The sequence below is a fragment of the Pogona vitticeps genome, chromosome 4 (assembly GCF_051106095.1).
Source record: "Pogona vitticeps strain Pit_001003342236 chromosome 4, PviZW2.1, whole genome shotgun sequence".
Taxonomy (NCBI): domain Eukaryota; kingdom Metazoa; phylum Chordata; class Lepidosauria; order Squamata; family Agamidae; genus Pogona; species Pogona vitticeps.
Genome location: NC_135786.1, coordinates 38,635,597 through 38,651,126, shown reverse-complemented (window position 1 = coordinate 38,651,126; position 15,530 = coordinate 38,635,597). Strand labels below are relative to the sequence as shown.

The 15,530-nt window shown below is 42.7% G+C and overlaps 1 protein-coding gene across 7 annotated transcripts in view; it reads right to left on the bottom strand.

The window, feature by feature from the left end:
• The window catches only part of SYT2 (synaptotagmin 2), a 184,130-nt gene that overhangs the window by 77,204 nt on the left and 91,396 nt on the right, over nt 1–15,530 (bottom strand). For 2 of the 7 annotated variants that reach the window (XM_072997128.2, XM_078393335.1), the window contains exon 1: nt 1,730–1,850. The exons of the other annotated variants lie outside the window; for them this stretch is intronic. The gene's annotated coding sequence lies outside the window, so the exon portion shown is untranslated. Of the gene's footprint in view, nt 1–1,729; nt 1,851–15,530 lie in introns of those variants that run through there. 7 annotated transcript variants of the gene reach the window in all.

The window sequence follows — 15,530 nt, the reverse complement described above, 5'->3', positions numbered from 1 at the left end:
TAGGATATTCTCACATAGTTCAGGTAATGAGAGAAAACATTCACAAGTAGCATAGAGCTTCCTTTATAACCTCATCCTTTGCCCATTCACCTTTGATCTAGCAGATGCTCCAATTCAGGAATGCAGGCAGGAGGAACCAGGCCATGATAGTGAAACGTAGGAGCTGGAGACTGAAGACTATACATTATGGCCCAGGAAGGATACATAAACATACCAAAAGAAAAGGGAAAATGGATACACTTTCCTCCAGACATTGAGGCACATCCCAGTCATAGGTCAAAGGGAGACGGGGCATCCTATATGGATATCTATAAAGAACCAATAGACTAGCGAAGTCGGCATCATTACCCAGTGGGGGACTGGATCCAAAATTTGGGAAAAGGTAACCAATAGAAAAGTAGAACTTTACGGCTCTTTGTCTGTATTATTACAAAACATCTGTACACTGTATTTTCGGGGTCTTCTCTGCTACTAAGAGAAATCCAAGCTGACCTTTTTCTTTGTTGTTTATCAGTAAAATTGGACTTCGGTTTAGCTGGCCGCGTCTTGCCTGATTCCTTGCTGGAGAAACTCAGAACACAGGTTTGACCTGCAACGCTACCCCCTTCACTCTGCAGCAAAAATACTCCCATCCCTTACCAGGCAGGCACAGACTAGTGGATAATCCTAAATCTGGCAAATAGAAATATAAAGGTCTGCATTACCTAAAGTCTAGTCTTTGAAGCAGACCAAGAGTGTCACAGCCCCAAGATGCCTTTGTTTTGAAATATTTGACGGCCAGAGATCTCCCTGCTTCTGTACACCACTGAATCGAAACTTTGATTCAAGTTCCAGTTGGGCATTTGGCTAACAGCAAAACATCCTCTGAGGCCCACCCAGGTGCTGTTCCCTGTCCCAGCATTTAATGCATAGCATTAAACGTTCCAGCAGGGAATAGGCATCTGAGCATATAGAGTGTCAGCCCCCACCTAGAGCCAATGAGAAAGGCGCCAAGGTTAGACAAAGCAAAGCACCTCTAATATGCCAAATAAAATGGGAACTACAATTAAGGGCACACATTAGCCATCCAACCCCGTGCCCCTAGACTTCCGTACTGCAGTCAGTTGCCACCTTTCCACAGCTTCATTTTTAGGAACGATACCAGGCTGGGAGGTACCCCAGCCAAAAATCAATAAATAAAAATCCTTGTCTTTTATCTCAATTCCTGGCGATGGCCAAAGGCGGAGAGGAAGAGGCACTTTGTGTATACTCCGAAGCCCGGCTGCTTTATGCCAGGGAGGAGCTGAAACCCTTTCGGAGGAACAGAACCACCGCTCCGGGCTCCAGATTCCGGCTCGCCCTGCCGGGGAGGAGCCTGGCGCCTCCGCTCTCTGCAGCACGGGACGCCCCCAGCAAAGTTTCACCGCAGCGCCTGCCGCACACCCGGGGACGCCGAGCCAAGGCCGGCCCCTTCCCTGCCTCCCGCCCTCCCTGCTGGATGGTTTTCGCCGGCGAACCTGCCGCGCTCTCATCAGCCACGCCGCGGAGTTCCTTCGCCTCGCCTCGCCCACGGGAGTTTCCCAAGCAAGGCGGTGCGCGAGCGCTCGTGGTCTCCAGCACTTTGTGCGGGCCGCCGGCAGAGCAGGGGGAGTCCGCCCGGGCGTCCGCAAGCCGCCCCCCCCTCTCCCTCCCTCTCTTGCCCAGGGTCTCTCCCGCAACAACCCACGAGGAGCCGGGGCAGCAGGCTTACCGGTGGGAGGGTCACGGGGCGCTACTGTTCGTTGGCGGCAAGGTGGGTTCGCTGGCTCTCTGCTCCCACCAGCCTGGGGTTCCGCAGAACTTGGGCTGCGGAGAAAGCTCCCGTCCAGGCAGCGGATGCGGCGGGTCCTCCTCCCTTCCTTCCTTCCCTCCCTCCCTCCTCCCCCCTTCCCTCTCTCTGCAGTAGTACAAACACACCGCGCGCTCGGCGCGCTCTTTCTCTCTCCCGCTCTCTCTTAATTGTCATGCTCCTCACATCCGGCTGCATACAAGGAGGCCGGGCCCAGCCGACCCCTCTCCAGGGGGGTGACCCCTCCCCGACAGAAGGCCCTGAGGAGAATTTATGCCCACCAAGCACAGGGCACGTGCTGTACCTCCGGTACCTCCTTCAGCCTCCGCTCCCCCCATCACTCCACCGACACCTTTAGAGTAGGGACCAAGTTGAGGTAGGGAGAAAGGAAGCGAGGCCGACCATACACATTTTGCAGCCTGAGGTGAAACAGCAGGTGACCCCCTTCCTACACTAGTGGTATCGAAAGCCCTTGGTACCCAAGATTGGCAACGTTATTCTGGTACCTGAGGCAGAGAAATCCCACAGACCCTTCTATTATTGTACTTATTTAATACAGTATGAATGGAACAACCAGCAATTTGCGGCCATGCCATGATGCCCAATTGTACCAAATGGTAGGGCCCGGGTTTTTCTCTCTGGTTGATCCAAAGAATTTAAGCTATGACTCTGTTATCTCAAATGCACTGAAATCTGATGAAAGGAACTGGTTTAAATTCTGGCAGGTGTTCCGAGGATATGCAGACTACATTTGTCTTGTCATGAAAGTGACAGGGCTTATCCCTATGTATCTGACAGGATAAAAAAACCCAGCTGTCAGGTCAGAAATGAGGAGTTGTGCAACTCAGCTTATTCAGATGATTATCCAGATGAAGTAGCCTCTAGTGGACAGAAGGGAGGGCAGGCACCTCACTCCAAAATTTCAGGAGAGGTGCCTCCTGGCTCTGTCCATGAGCTACTTCAGATGGAATGTAGGTCCCAGTGCCATTTGTGGGGCTTACTCACTCATACAGTAAGTGTGCATATTCAAAAATCTGGTAGTACCTTTAAGACTAAGTAGTTCTTTTTCATTTTTCATCAGCTTTCATATGTCCGCGGACACCTCTTTAGATGAATCAGAAAAACTTACAAAAATTAAAAACTAATTAGTCTTAAAGGTGCTGAAAGAATTCTGGTTTCTCTTTTGTTACAAAAGACTAACATACTTAACAGCTAGATTACTTTTGATATTAGGATTGCTGCCATGTCATGCTGCTGCATAAGTCAAGTTAGAAGAGGGAAAAAGTATGGATCAATTTCCTTTTGAACGTATTAGCCAGATGTTATATCATAAGTACTGAGCTCATGGTATTATTTCCATTTCTTGTTGTGAAACATGCCATTAATAATAATAAAAATGTATTTCTATCCAATTTCCCTGGCCTCAAAGCAGCAAATGCCAGCAGTGATACAGTGACAGGACAAGCTTGTGGTGTGAGTAGGTTTAAAATCAACTCCATAATGCACTCACACGTCTATGTGAGGAGCTTTCATTGTGGCAGGGATATGAATTATGTAGTTTGCAGGCCAATATGGTGTCCAAAGGCCCATCTGTGTGTCCTCCGCAGTTCCTGCCAATCTTTCGGTGGTGGTTGTTTTAATTGCCGGAGAACCACTCTCCACAAGGTACTGGAGCTGTGTTTCTGGACAAAAAGCTCTCATTGCTGGAGCCTACCTATTTTTTAAACACATGTATTTTCTGTTTTTTAAAGAAAAGCTGGAAATAACAAGTAGGTAACATTTTTGTGAAGAGGTGGGTGCAATGCACGTGGCTTCATGGGGAGTAGAAAATGAGGTGAGTGCAGTCCCTGAATCATCCATGTCTTCACCACTGTGATAGACATAGGCTTGTCCCTTGTTGATTATCAATGGCTTCTGCTTTGTTTCTAATTTAAAGTTCTCATGATGACCTATAAAGCCCTGAGTGGTTTAAGACCTTGGCTGAAATCTGGCAGTAAGATGCAATTGGGCAGGCCCTATTCTAGTTGCAACTTACTACTAGATTTCAGCCACAGCATTTGAAGCTCTGCCTTCTTCCATCCAAACCTGCCCACCTACTATGATCATCTTCAGAAGCCCAACAACTCCTGAGGTATATTCAAAAAAGGCATTTATAGTGGATGATGGGCTCTGGGGCTTCCTTCCAAAGGATGTTACCTCTGTTCCTTATCAACAATCTTCTGGAATACTTTGAAGAAAGCTTTTTTAAAAAAAAAAAAATTAAAGGAAGGACTCCAGTGTTTAATTTTGACTTGCTGTTTAAATCGGTCTCTATTTTGAAATATTTTTCTGCTGCTGTGTTTTATATTCTGAAGAATTGTTTTTGATTCCCATATTATTTGTTATGGGCTGCCTAGAACCCCTCAGAGATATTAATTACATTAAAATATAGCACCTTTCTCTTGCTTCCACTAAAGCTATGAGAAATCTTGTTAGTTTAGATAATTAGTAAGTATCTCTGGTAACCAATACCAGTGGTGCCTCGCATTACGATGTTAATTCATTCCAGCGAAATTGCTGTAGAATGAAAACATCATAAAGCGAAATTTAAAAGCCCATAGAAACGCATTAAAACCCGATTAATGCATTCCTATGGGCATGAAACTCACCGTCCAGCAAAGATCCTCCATAGCGCAGCCATTTTCTCTGCCCGTGCAGCGAGGAATCCGTCCCAGAAAACAGCGGGCGGCCAATTTTTTTACCCGGCGGCCATTTTAAAACCGCCGATCAGCTGTATGAAAATCGTCGTTTTGCGGGAATCAGTTCCCGAAGCAGGGAACCGATCATCGCAAAGCGAAATTCCCCCATAGGAAACATAATTTTGTGATCACTTTTGCAATCACAAAAACTTTGTCGTTATGCGATTTTGTCGTAAAATGGAGCGCTTGTCTTGTGAGGCACCACTGTAGCTCTGTACTCTGCTGATGTTATGAGAATACAGATTATAATCAAAATTCTCAACACTTCCATCACTTAGCTCTCTGTGTTTTCCCATCTTGGACTCTGCTCATCTCTCATTTGTTCTGATATTGTCTGTTAATTCTTGATTTTATATTGCTTGGACTATAAGCCACCCAGAGTAGATTCATTTAGAATCTAGATGGGTGGTGTAAAATCTGAACAAACAAACAAACAAATAAACAAATAAATAAATAAATAAATAATGGTGTGGGATGGATTCATAACATTAATTTAAATTACATAGCTGCTCTAATGAGCTCTCCCCCCCCATCCCAACCAGCAGAACTGTGTTGTTAAGGAGCATAGAAAAACACTTTCTGTCATCGTTACTAAGCAGTAAGAGGTGTCATAAAGAGTTACTCCCTCAATTACCTCATTTGCTGCAACTCTAGTGAGAAAGTCTAAAAACCAAGCCTTCTGTGTAAGGTAACATTGGGCTACATCCAATGAGATGTTAATGGGTTCTTACCATTCCTCTGCTGTCCTGTGTAGCTCCCAAAACCTTTGTCATCCTTTCTGATCAGGTTTTCAGGATGAAAAAACTCAGCCTTCCATCCTTCTGAGATTGGTAAATTGAGAACCCATCTTGCTATGTTTTGTGTGTGTGTGTGTGTGTGTGTGTGTGTGTGTGTGTGTGTGTGTGTGTGTGTGTGTGTGTGTGTGTGTGTGTGTGTGTGTGCAATGTGTAGCCTGCAAAATTAAATTGTAAATTGCTCAGAGTACTTTAAGCACCATAGTATATAAGCATCACATTGTTTTGCTTTGAAAAGTGGGTTGCATGAGGGAGGAAGGTCACTCCTCCAGCTTTCACCAAAAGAAATTTGCTACTGGCTACTGCCTAGTATTTCCCTCCCAGTTTTGGAATAGGAGCATGGATCATGGGAAAGGGAAGCAACTAGTCAGGAATATCCAAATCAACTAGATTTGGAAAACATGTCTTAAATGTCTTCTGAAAGTGGGACAGCCTGTTCTACTCTTCCACATGAAGAAAAATTGATTTAAATTGATTTCTGAAAATAATTGATAATGCAATAAGGGAGAGAGCTGTAGCCAATGCTGTAATGAAGTTGAGCATGCTATGAAGCAGCCTAGCTCAAGGTGTACGGCTGCAGCAGGAGAGGCCATTCCAAAATGTCATTGATTTGATCATAACCAGCTAATTGATTCAAGCCAAGGTTTCTCTTTTCTGTCAGACACAAATTATTTTATCAAGGCTCCTGTTATTTTTCCCTGAGCCTGTACTACAAATTTGATAAGAAGCAAATCACAGACATACAGTGTTCTAGTTTTTAAGTCTTCTGAGGGTACCTTCTCTGTGTCTTTTGCAAAATGGGGAAATTTTCTTAGTGAGATTAATATGACTGCTGAATTAGCATAAAGCTTCCAGCAGGCCATATGCAGTCTGTCCAGCTATCCCATATATCCCACTTTAAAAAAAAATTATTTGAAAAAATGTGGGTCTCAAAAAGTCCCCTTGTGAGTGGGTATAAGGGACAGTTTTACCATGTATTGAGAGGTTGCCAGAACTCCACACGTTGCTAAATCATATTTTTATTTTACAAATGTCCACTAAAGGTGACAGGCCTGGAAAAGATCTCTGAAAAAGCTGGAGAGCAAGGTCATTCTAGTTAGAGTGCATTGGCCTCAATGGTTCTATGGTCTGACTCAATATATTTTAAGGCTGCTTCATGCATTCATGGTTTCTGTTGTGTAAAATCAGAGTCCTGGCCTCTGTCTTAGTAGTAGTTGCACCATGGATTTGGTTTCCTAAAAGAATTAAGTAGCAACCGTGATTAATTATAATCTTCCTCCCAGAATTGTTTCTGCGTCACTATCTCTCTGAATTTAAAGCCATCTTTACTTTGTTCTTGTTGTTGTTTTGAACAGCCAGGACAGAGCTACAATTTATCTTCTGCTTCACACAAAAACTGTGTTGCAACTTTCTTCATAGTTGATCTCTAACCTGCAACGAGGCATGAAAGGCATTGTAGAAATGAGTGTAGAGAGAACAAGGATTCTTGCTGCCACAGCTTTGCACAGCTGAGTTTCTGAATGCCGGTTTGGCCTGTTGCTCCCTAATCTAATCAGCATGCTCCCTGTATTTCATAGAGATGTGAAGTGCCCACTGCAGTGCTCCCCTCCCCTCTGTGATGAAGGGGGCTAGAACTGAACAGGGTACTTCTATTAACAACCATTCATTTATTAACTGGAAATATTATTGTCACATACCTTAATCACTACATCAGCCCTACAAATTAGTTTAATTCTATCCATACTGCAGGATTCAAGAGGAGTTGCATAGGGCAAGCTAGTACATAGGTTCATTGCAAACATTTATACAGTTATCCATTACGTCACACTAGGGATGCACAGAAGCCCTCCAGCCCACTCTGTCCCTAAAAGGCGCGCGCGTGCGCGCGCGCACACACACACACACACACACACACACACACACACACACACACACACACACACACACACACACACACACACACACACACACACACACACACACACACACACACACACACACACATTCTCCAAGAATTCCCCAAGCAAAAGTCTGGGAACTGTCACCCAAAAACACAAATCTGCACACCCCGGCTTTATATGTGCATGGACAAATGCTGGTAGGCATAGGGAAGAGACAAACCTTTTTTATGAGTAACATGCCCACAATCATGCACACAGGAAAGAGCAAGGACAAGAAGGCAAGGACATGAGCGTAGTAGAGGTGGGTGGGCATGGGGTGGCACTCTCATGCAAATGAATCTACCTGCCTCACTTCATGGCCCTCCCTCTCTGATTGGTGTGTGTGTTTGTGTGTGTGCATGTGTGTATTCATGTGTGTTTGTGTGTGTGTTTGTGTGTGTGCATGCGTATATTCATGTGTATTTGTGTGTGTGTGTGTTGAAAGAAGAAGACAGCAGGAGGGGCAGCATCATGAAATACTGAGGTAGAGGTTTGCAGATTTGTGTTTCTGGACTGCAACTCCCTAAACTCTGCCCAAGGAAGTCCTAGAGATTTCTGGAATTTGAAATCCAATTCTGGGAGGTTCTGCCTAGGGAATTTTGGGAGTTATAGTCCAAAAACATAAAACTGCACACACCTACTCTATATCCCTTGGGAGATATTCTGACCAGCTCCATCCCTGGGTCCATAACATTATCTCTGTATTTCTACATTTCCATGTAAAAATCCTTGTGAATGGAAGGGGAAACAGAAGTGGCTATGACTTGTGGTGGGGTCACTCAGACCCCTTGTTCTTTGATCTATCTATCTAACTATGCAAAGGCATTCCTGGACACTGCTGAGACCTTGCATCCAAGCTCAGGGTTGAGTATAGGGTTAAAATCTATCTGCTCAAAACCCATGCAACAATAATCTTTCCACAGTCATGTACACACTAAATCATAATAGTGCAATGATATGTCAATAAAACTTAATAAATTAAGTTGAGTGAGAGAACAGACAAAGTATATTCCAGAATGTATATTCCAGAATTCTCTTCACTGCATAGCCTTGTAAAATGACTGGTACCTCAGTGGTTGGTGTGTCCAGAGAAGATCTTTGGCTTTATTGGTTCAGCTGTCACTCTCTTTCTCCTTTGGTGCCAGCAGCTCAGTCCACTATTACCTTCCATGCCCCTTTTCCTCAATTCAAATCATTGGCCTTCCTTTTGATGATATGAATGCCAAATAGGATATGAAGGGTCCACTGTAGCATTGCTCCAAACTGGGATAAAATGCTGGGATAAACATGCTCCCTGCCCCGGACGTTTTCCCAGAATCACACATACAGTTCTGCCCCCTTTTGCCCATTTGTCCAAAGACAACGCACCTGCCTAGCACACACCATCTCTCATTGACATCCCCTGCCATATCTGAGCTGTGCTATGTGATGCACATCATAGCCTACACTGGAAACCAACTGCTGCATGGTAATTGATTTTTTCCGAGAAAGACAAATGATGAATGCCAACCTGGTGAGAAGAGGAGGGGAAGATAAAAACAGTGAGAAGAGTGCAAGGCATGCAGTGAGCTGTGTGACAGGATCTTCCAGCTGCATCACACCATTGATTGCTTGGGGGATGAGAACATGCAGGGCACCTCAGGGCTATGGAGGTGGTTAACTTCCTAATTAGAAAGCACTGGAATTGTTTTTTTTTTTAATTTTCCCCACTGAGCAGATAGATTAAATTGTTTGTGGATGTACAGTACTTCTGTGTTTTGCTCTGATTATGGCGAGACTGTACTAATGCTGTAACAGCCTCTTAGGGACAGTGCTTGATAAGAAGCAGTGGTTGGGGACATTGTTTTCTTTTTATTTGTTTCCCTTTTTCCCCTCTTTCACTAAAACAAGACAATCTGTTCCCACACATACACCCCACATGAATGTTGAGTTGTCTGTTAAAGCTTGTCCACAAGGGAATGTCATGTCGTGTTAGCTACAAATACCATGTTCCATCATTTTCCTATTCGGGCATTCTGCAGTGCAGGCTCAAATTATGGGGGGGATACAGAAGAATGTTCTTTAGGAGGAAACAAGTATCTCAGTGTTTACCATTTCAAGGCCAGTCATATGCTGCTGTTGTTTTGACATACACCACCCCATTGTGATAAAGCACTCTCTAGGCCAGTGGTGTCGAACTGTGGCCCTCCAGATGTTCTTGGCCTTCAACTCCCAGAAATCCTGGCCAGCAGAGGTGGTGGTGAAGGCTTCTGGGAGTTGAAGTCCAAGAACATCTGGAGGGCCACAGTTCGACACCACTGCTCTAGGCAGTATTACAATGTAATTAGGCAAACAACACTCTGCCCCCCAGGAAGGTGGTTACTCATTCTACCAGCCTTGGAAGGATGGGAGGTTGAGTCAACCTTGGACTGGCTACCTGAACTCATTATGATCGAACTGAAGTCATGAGCAGAGGTTTGACTGTAGTACTGCAGTTTAACCACCGTGCCACAGGGCTCTTGTTAAAAATATAACAAAATGTGCACCAGTATGAAGAAGCAGTTGCTATTTCCTGACATATTCCATCCTCCAAAGTCACATTGTTTTACAGACATTGATGGGAGGAGGAAGCTTTGCAGCTCTCTCATGAGAAAAAGAAATATTAATAGCTCTAATTATCACCATTTCTGACTCCTTGGGATTACTGCCATCTGTGGGGTTTTCCAAGCAATGTGGCAGTCAATTCAATTTGCAAACAAACCACATCTAGACTAGGAATGAGCAACAGCTCTAAAGTGCATCCATGTGAATAGTAAGGTAACCCTGTGAGAGTGTGCTACAATCTGTTTTGGTATGATAAAAGAAATGTTTGCCCTCTCCCTTAAGTTAGCTTAGATTTCTTGAGCAAGCCTTTTTGTACAGAAAGAAAGAGCACTTAGGATTGCTTCCTTTTGCACCTCTCCTGCAAATGTGCATAACTGAGCATCCATTATCTGAACAGCACCTGATGGAAAATGTAGCGTCAATTGCCAATACAGGCTAAAACATCAAGGGGCCACATATCCCCTCCCTCTACCAGAAATCCCTCACTGGACCATATAGTATAAAATTATGGCCATAAATGTGTTCTTTTGATTGGCGTCTGTGCTATTCATAGGAAGTTTATGGAAGAAGGGAAATGTTCTCTGATCATACAAATGTATGGAAAGGATAAACGGTGGTAGTTGTCCTCTGTGGCTGATGGGGCTTTAGGGCAAGGCCACCAAAGCTGGAGTCATATCTTGTTGCTATCCAACCCCCTCTCATATAAGGTCTTAGTAACCCCTTGATGGGCATGAGAGTTATTTGGAGTTAAAGTCCTGTGACAATTGCCCAAATAATAGGATCCCCTCTGGAAAGCAACATACTTGTTCAACCATATGGAAGCGTGTGTAGTCTTTTTATTCATAGTTCTCTGCTCTTTTTTTCCTTATAGTTACTATAAGACTATACTATACCAATTCCCTTGCATTGATTCATCTCTTTGCTCCATGTTTGCTTTCAACTCAGTGGCTGCCTCAAAACACCCAGAATTGAATTTTAGAAATCATACCATCAGCCATAGAGAATGAAATCTAGAAAGCCAACCATGGAGTATGCCTTCAACTCAGAGTGTAAACAATGCCATGTGCAGCAACAATGAATGCCATGCAAAGCAAGAGAATAAAAAGCTAAAGTGGAAGCTTCTGTCCTTTGTGTTGCATTCCATGTAACAAATCCTGTTAGCCATTATGTGCAATGCCAGAGGGACGGATCCATTTAAAATATGTTTCATACTTTCCTTTGTATGATTAAAAAAGAGCCGAAGGATAAGTTTGATCCTGTTTTCTAAGCAGCTTTCCCACCCAACCTCAGACATCTCAACGTTTTAGTTGAGAGATTTACAAATATACAGAGTAACTATCTTCATCCAGTGCTAGAGAAGAACAAGTCCATCCATGATACATTTCTCTTTCGGAACCCAGTCACAAAAGTTCAGGATCTAAGCAGTGAAACTTTATTTGCCCTTACATGTAAGCCTGGTCTTAGACATACAAAATTCATAATAAACAAAAACTATTTGGTGATGACCCTCTTCTTGAAATGGGAATCATTGAACTATTATTCCATCTACTATGTGTCCAGGAGGTAAACACAGAAGCAATTGCTTTGAGAACATGCAAAATTATGATTTAATTAAAATTATGAAATGGTTAAACATGTACTGCATTCAGCTCTTCTTAAAATTATTGTCTGACTCCAGCCTCAAGATGCTTGAGAGGGGAACTTGTAAGCTCAATGTGAAATCCAAAAACACAGTAATGTGAAGAATGGCACAAATGTTGTAGTTTCATTTATTTGCCTCTGATTTTCCGAAACAAAGATAGAGGGTTTCTATCTGTATGTCGGGGTGTGCTCAGACAGGCATTTGTTTCATTGTTTGGTGCACTGAGGGTACTGGCTGAGTTGCTTCTTTTGCCATTGACCAGATGATGCATGTGCCAACCAGCCCATCCCTAGAGTGTTCCTACATGCTTCTTGTTTTTTTTCCCCTCAGGGGCTACAGTCTTTTGTGTGTGAGAGTAGATTTGCTCCATTTTGGTTTGTTTCCAGCATGGACAATTGCTGGAACTGAACCAAAGTGGAACTTGCTGCTTTCAATTTCCCAATATCATTAAGTGGTTTACGAAGACAGCTTAGCCATTTCATGATATTGGGAAATTAAACGCTTCCTCTGCCTCTCCATGGAGGGAGACAAGAAGGAAGCAAAAGTATTTAAAAAAAAAAATCTATTAGAATAGCACTGTATTAGGTATTAGGATACCTCCTAGAAATTTTTCTTTAAAAAAAAATTGAAAATCTCTTCCCAGAAGTAGAAGGGAACACACTTAACATCAATAAAACTAAAGAACTCATAATTGATTTTAGGAGGAAGAGAAATGTACATTTACCACTGTACATAAATGGCGAGGAAGTGGAGAGAGTTGGTAGTTTTAAATTTCTGGGCACTTACATCTCAGAGGACCTCTCATGGAATATAAATGCCAACATGCTAGTGAAGAAGGCACAGAAGAGGCTGTATTTCCCGAGAATGCTCGGCAAGTTAAATTTATCTCGGCATTTACTTCTGTCATACTATCGTAGCACCATTGAGAGTGTCCTAACCTATGGCATTCTGGCATGGTTTGGGAGTAGCTCTGTAGCGGACAAAAAAGCTCTACAGAGAACCATTAAAATTGCCCAGAATATCATTGGGCTCCAGCTACCAACCCTGGATGACATCTTCACATCCCGCTGTCTGAGAAAGTCACACAGCATCCTGAGAGACTCTTCCCATCCTGCTTATAACTTTTTTGAACTGTTGCCGTCTGGCAGAAGATATAGAACAATTAAGACTCGGACCACACGTTTTCTGAATAGTTTTTATCCCAGAGCTATAATTGCACTTAATAATGAGCTTAAAGACCACCAGTAGTGAATAGTTAGTTGGACTGCGTTACTTGGCCTGCGGTGTAGATGTTTGTATTTTTAGTGGGGACTTTTAGTGGGTGGGGAGTGTTTGGGGAATTTTATGTGTGTGCATGTGTCTGGTCTCTGGGTGTCTGTGAATTTCATTGTATGGATATACTGTGTATATACTTACAATCAATCAATCAATCAATCAATCAATAAATAAATAAATAAATAAATAAATAAATAAATAAATAAATAAATAAATAAATAAAGGGGGATTGGTTTTTTGGTTTTTTTTTTCCTTAAGGAAGACTAGCCAAATAAGGTTCCTCAAGGTGCGTATTCCATGTGGATGCAAAGATTGCACCAAATGGTACACTAGACCTCTACCCAAACTTCAACAACCCTATTTAGCCTGAAGTAGCCTGCTCCAGTTGAGCCATGTAGTCAAGTCCTCAGTCTGTCTGTTGGAACCACAGCTTGAAAACTAGGAAATCTAGACATATGGATTTTTGCATCTACACTAGGAAGACATCTTAGGGTCATTTGCTTTCTAACCGTAATTTTAAATTATTTATATGCATCTCTGTGATTGAAGCCCGCAATACCACATTCAGTCACTAGGTAACAGATGTCCAGGCTTAAAAGGAAGGTACCTCAAAATGCAAGATCCAGGGGAGGGGTATCAGGAGACAGGTATCTAATTGCCTCCTGTGCTTCCAGAGGTATCTGGTGAGGCCACTATAAGATACAGGAAGCTGGACTAGATGGACCCTTGGCCTGATCCAGCAGGGCTCTTCTCATGTTCTTATGTCTGTAATGAATGCACAGCTCTCCAGTTGCTGTAATTTGAAATGCAGATGGAGTTTTTAGTGGAACAGAGTTATATGGCTGCTCTGGGGCAGTTTCCCCTCGTAGACATGGAGTCGGCAAATCCCTGCTTACTCCAGTGGGCTGTAGGGGTGCTGTTGAAATGATTCTGGCAACATTCCCAAGATTTTCTAGGTACAAATGGTTTATCAGTCCCTCTTTCAAGTGGCATTCTGAAATCATGAAGTTTGCCAAAGGCTGGACAGGTGGCAGGGCAAGTAAACTCATCAGGTATACACTCTTACTGGTATCAGCTGGGTCCTTTCCCACGATAGCAACATCCAGTCAGATGTTCCAATCCAGCACTTCTGTCAGTATTTCATAATTTATAAGGGCTTTAGCATTCCTGCATATCTTGACTCAGAGCTGTTGGACAAGGGTGAAATGTTTAATCAATTACTGGGTTAGACTAATCTCTCTTTTTTTTAACTCATAAAATTCCTTTTAAAAATGCCTCAATTTAACCAGGCATCAGCTTTATACAGACCCACTAATAAATTTTAATATGAGTGCATGCAAAAATTGCAAATGGCAAACACTGTCTTAAAAGGGGCATTCTTGCATCTTCTACAATGATGTTTGCTACTGTTCATGGAAAAATAAATCATGTTTTGTGCCAGAACTATTAGTTTTGTCTACATGGAAATTTTTCTATGTGCCAGTTTATAAAACTCAGCTGAAACTCATATTGTTAATTGATTAAAATAGCTTTAAATGGGCCTTGCTATTTAGGAACTTGAAAAATATAAGGTGGTCTCCTGTAAACTGGTGCCCTCTGGGTGTGCTGAACTATCCCCATCCCTTACCACTAATTTGCAGGTCATTGGCCATGCTGGCAAAATAGGACATGTACAGTAGTTCAACATTAACACTAAGGAGAATATTATATTGGGGGAGACTGGATACTGCCTTGATTAGTCTTTATTTTGTTCTTGTTCTGTATTGTCTTGACTCTTCAAGCAAGAGAGTATTGTAATTAATAATACTCTGCATTGCCAAGTACTCTTCTGATGGCATTTACATGATAAATTAGACTGAGCTTGTTGCAAATGGCTGTTTGCTTCCCTTTTATGAGGAAGACTTCAAGCCTGCCCGCTTTTGCTGTGTCTTATATAAATGAGCTATTAAATATAACTAAACGTTCTCAGTGACTAATATTTTGCTGCTGTATACTCTGGGAATGTTTTGCCCCTTGTTTGTCATAATCTACAGTTTGTTTTGGTACCAAAAAAACCCCTATCTGGTTAATGCTTGCCTATCACATTTTATCAGTACACTCCCTGGCAAAACCTACAACATTTTCAAAAAGCCGAACAGCATGCTAGGTTCAGTATGCTGGTAAAGTGTGAAAACAGAAAGAGAAAATAAAGCTGCTTTGAGGGATATGTTGTTGTTTTTTTTTTTTTAATGAGATATCTATCACAAGCAAAGGCATTAACTACACCAGTTTTAGAGACCATATTACAGAGATGCCAGTAACCTAACTAGATACCAACTTATTTGCTTAGATCTGCTCTTGCCTGCAGGTTGCCATTTAACTTTGCTCCTAATTAAAGCAACATGTGCAGTGTTACTTTAATTTTAATATGTGCCCACGTGCATGTATGTACAGGAGCCACAGTAGGAGGCAACTTCATAAAGCCCACTGACTTCTACAATGTAGAAGGACTTCATGCCTTTAGTGGGTGGTATGTGGGAAACAGCTCACACAGTTAAGACAAGACTATGCAACTAGTTCACAACCTCACCACCCCTGGTCAGCAATGGTCTAAATCTATTCCTTTTACCAGCAATCAGTTTGCAGCCTTCTTCAAAGCTAAAATTGAAGCCATTTGGCATGATCTTGACTCCACTGGCAGTTTGGTTCATCTGGTGGGGATTCCCTGCACATCCCCTCCCTCTGCCCATTTGGTTCAGTTTGGGCTAGTTA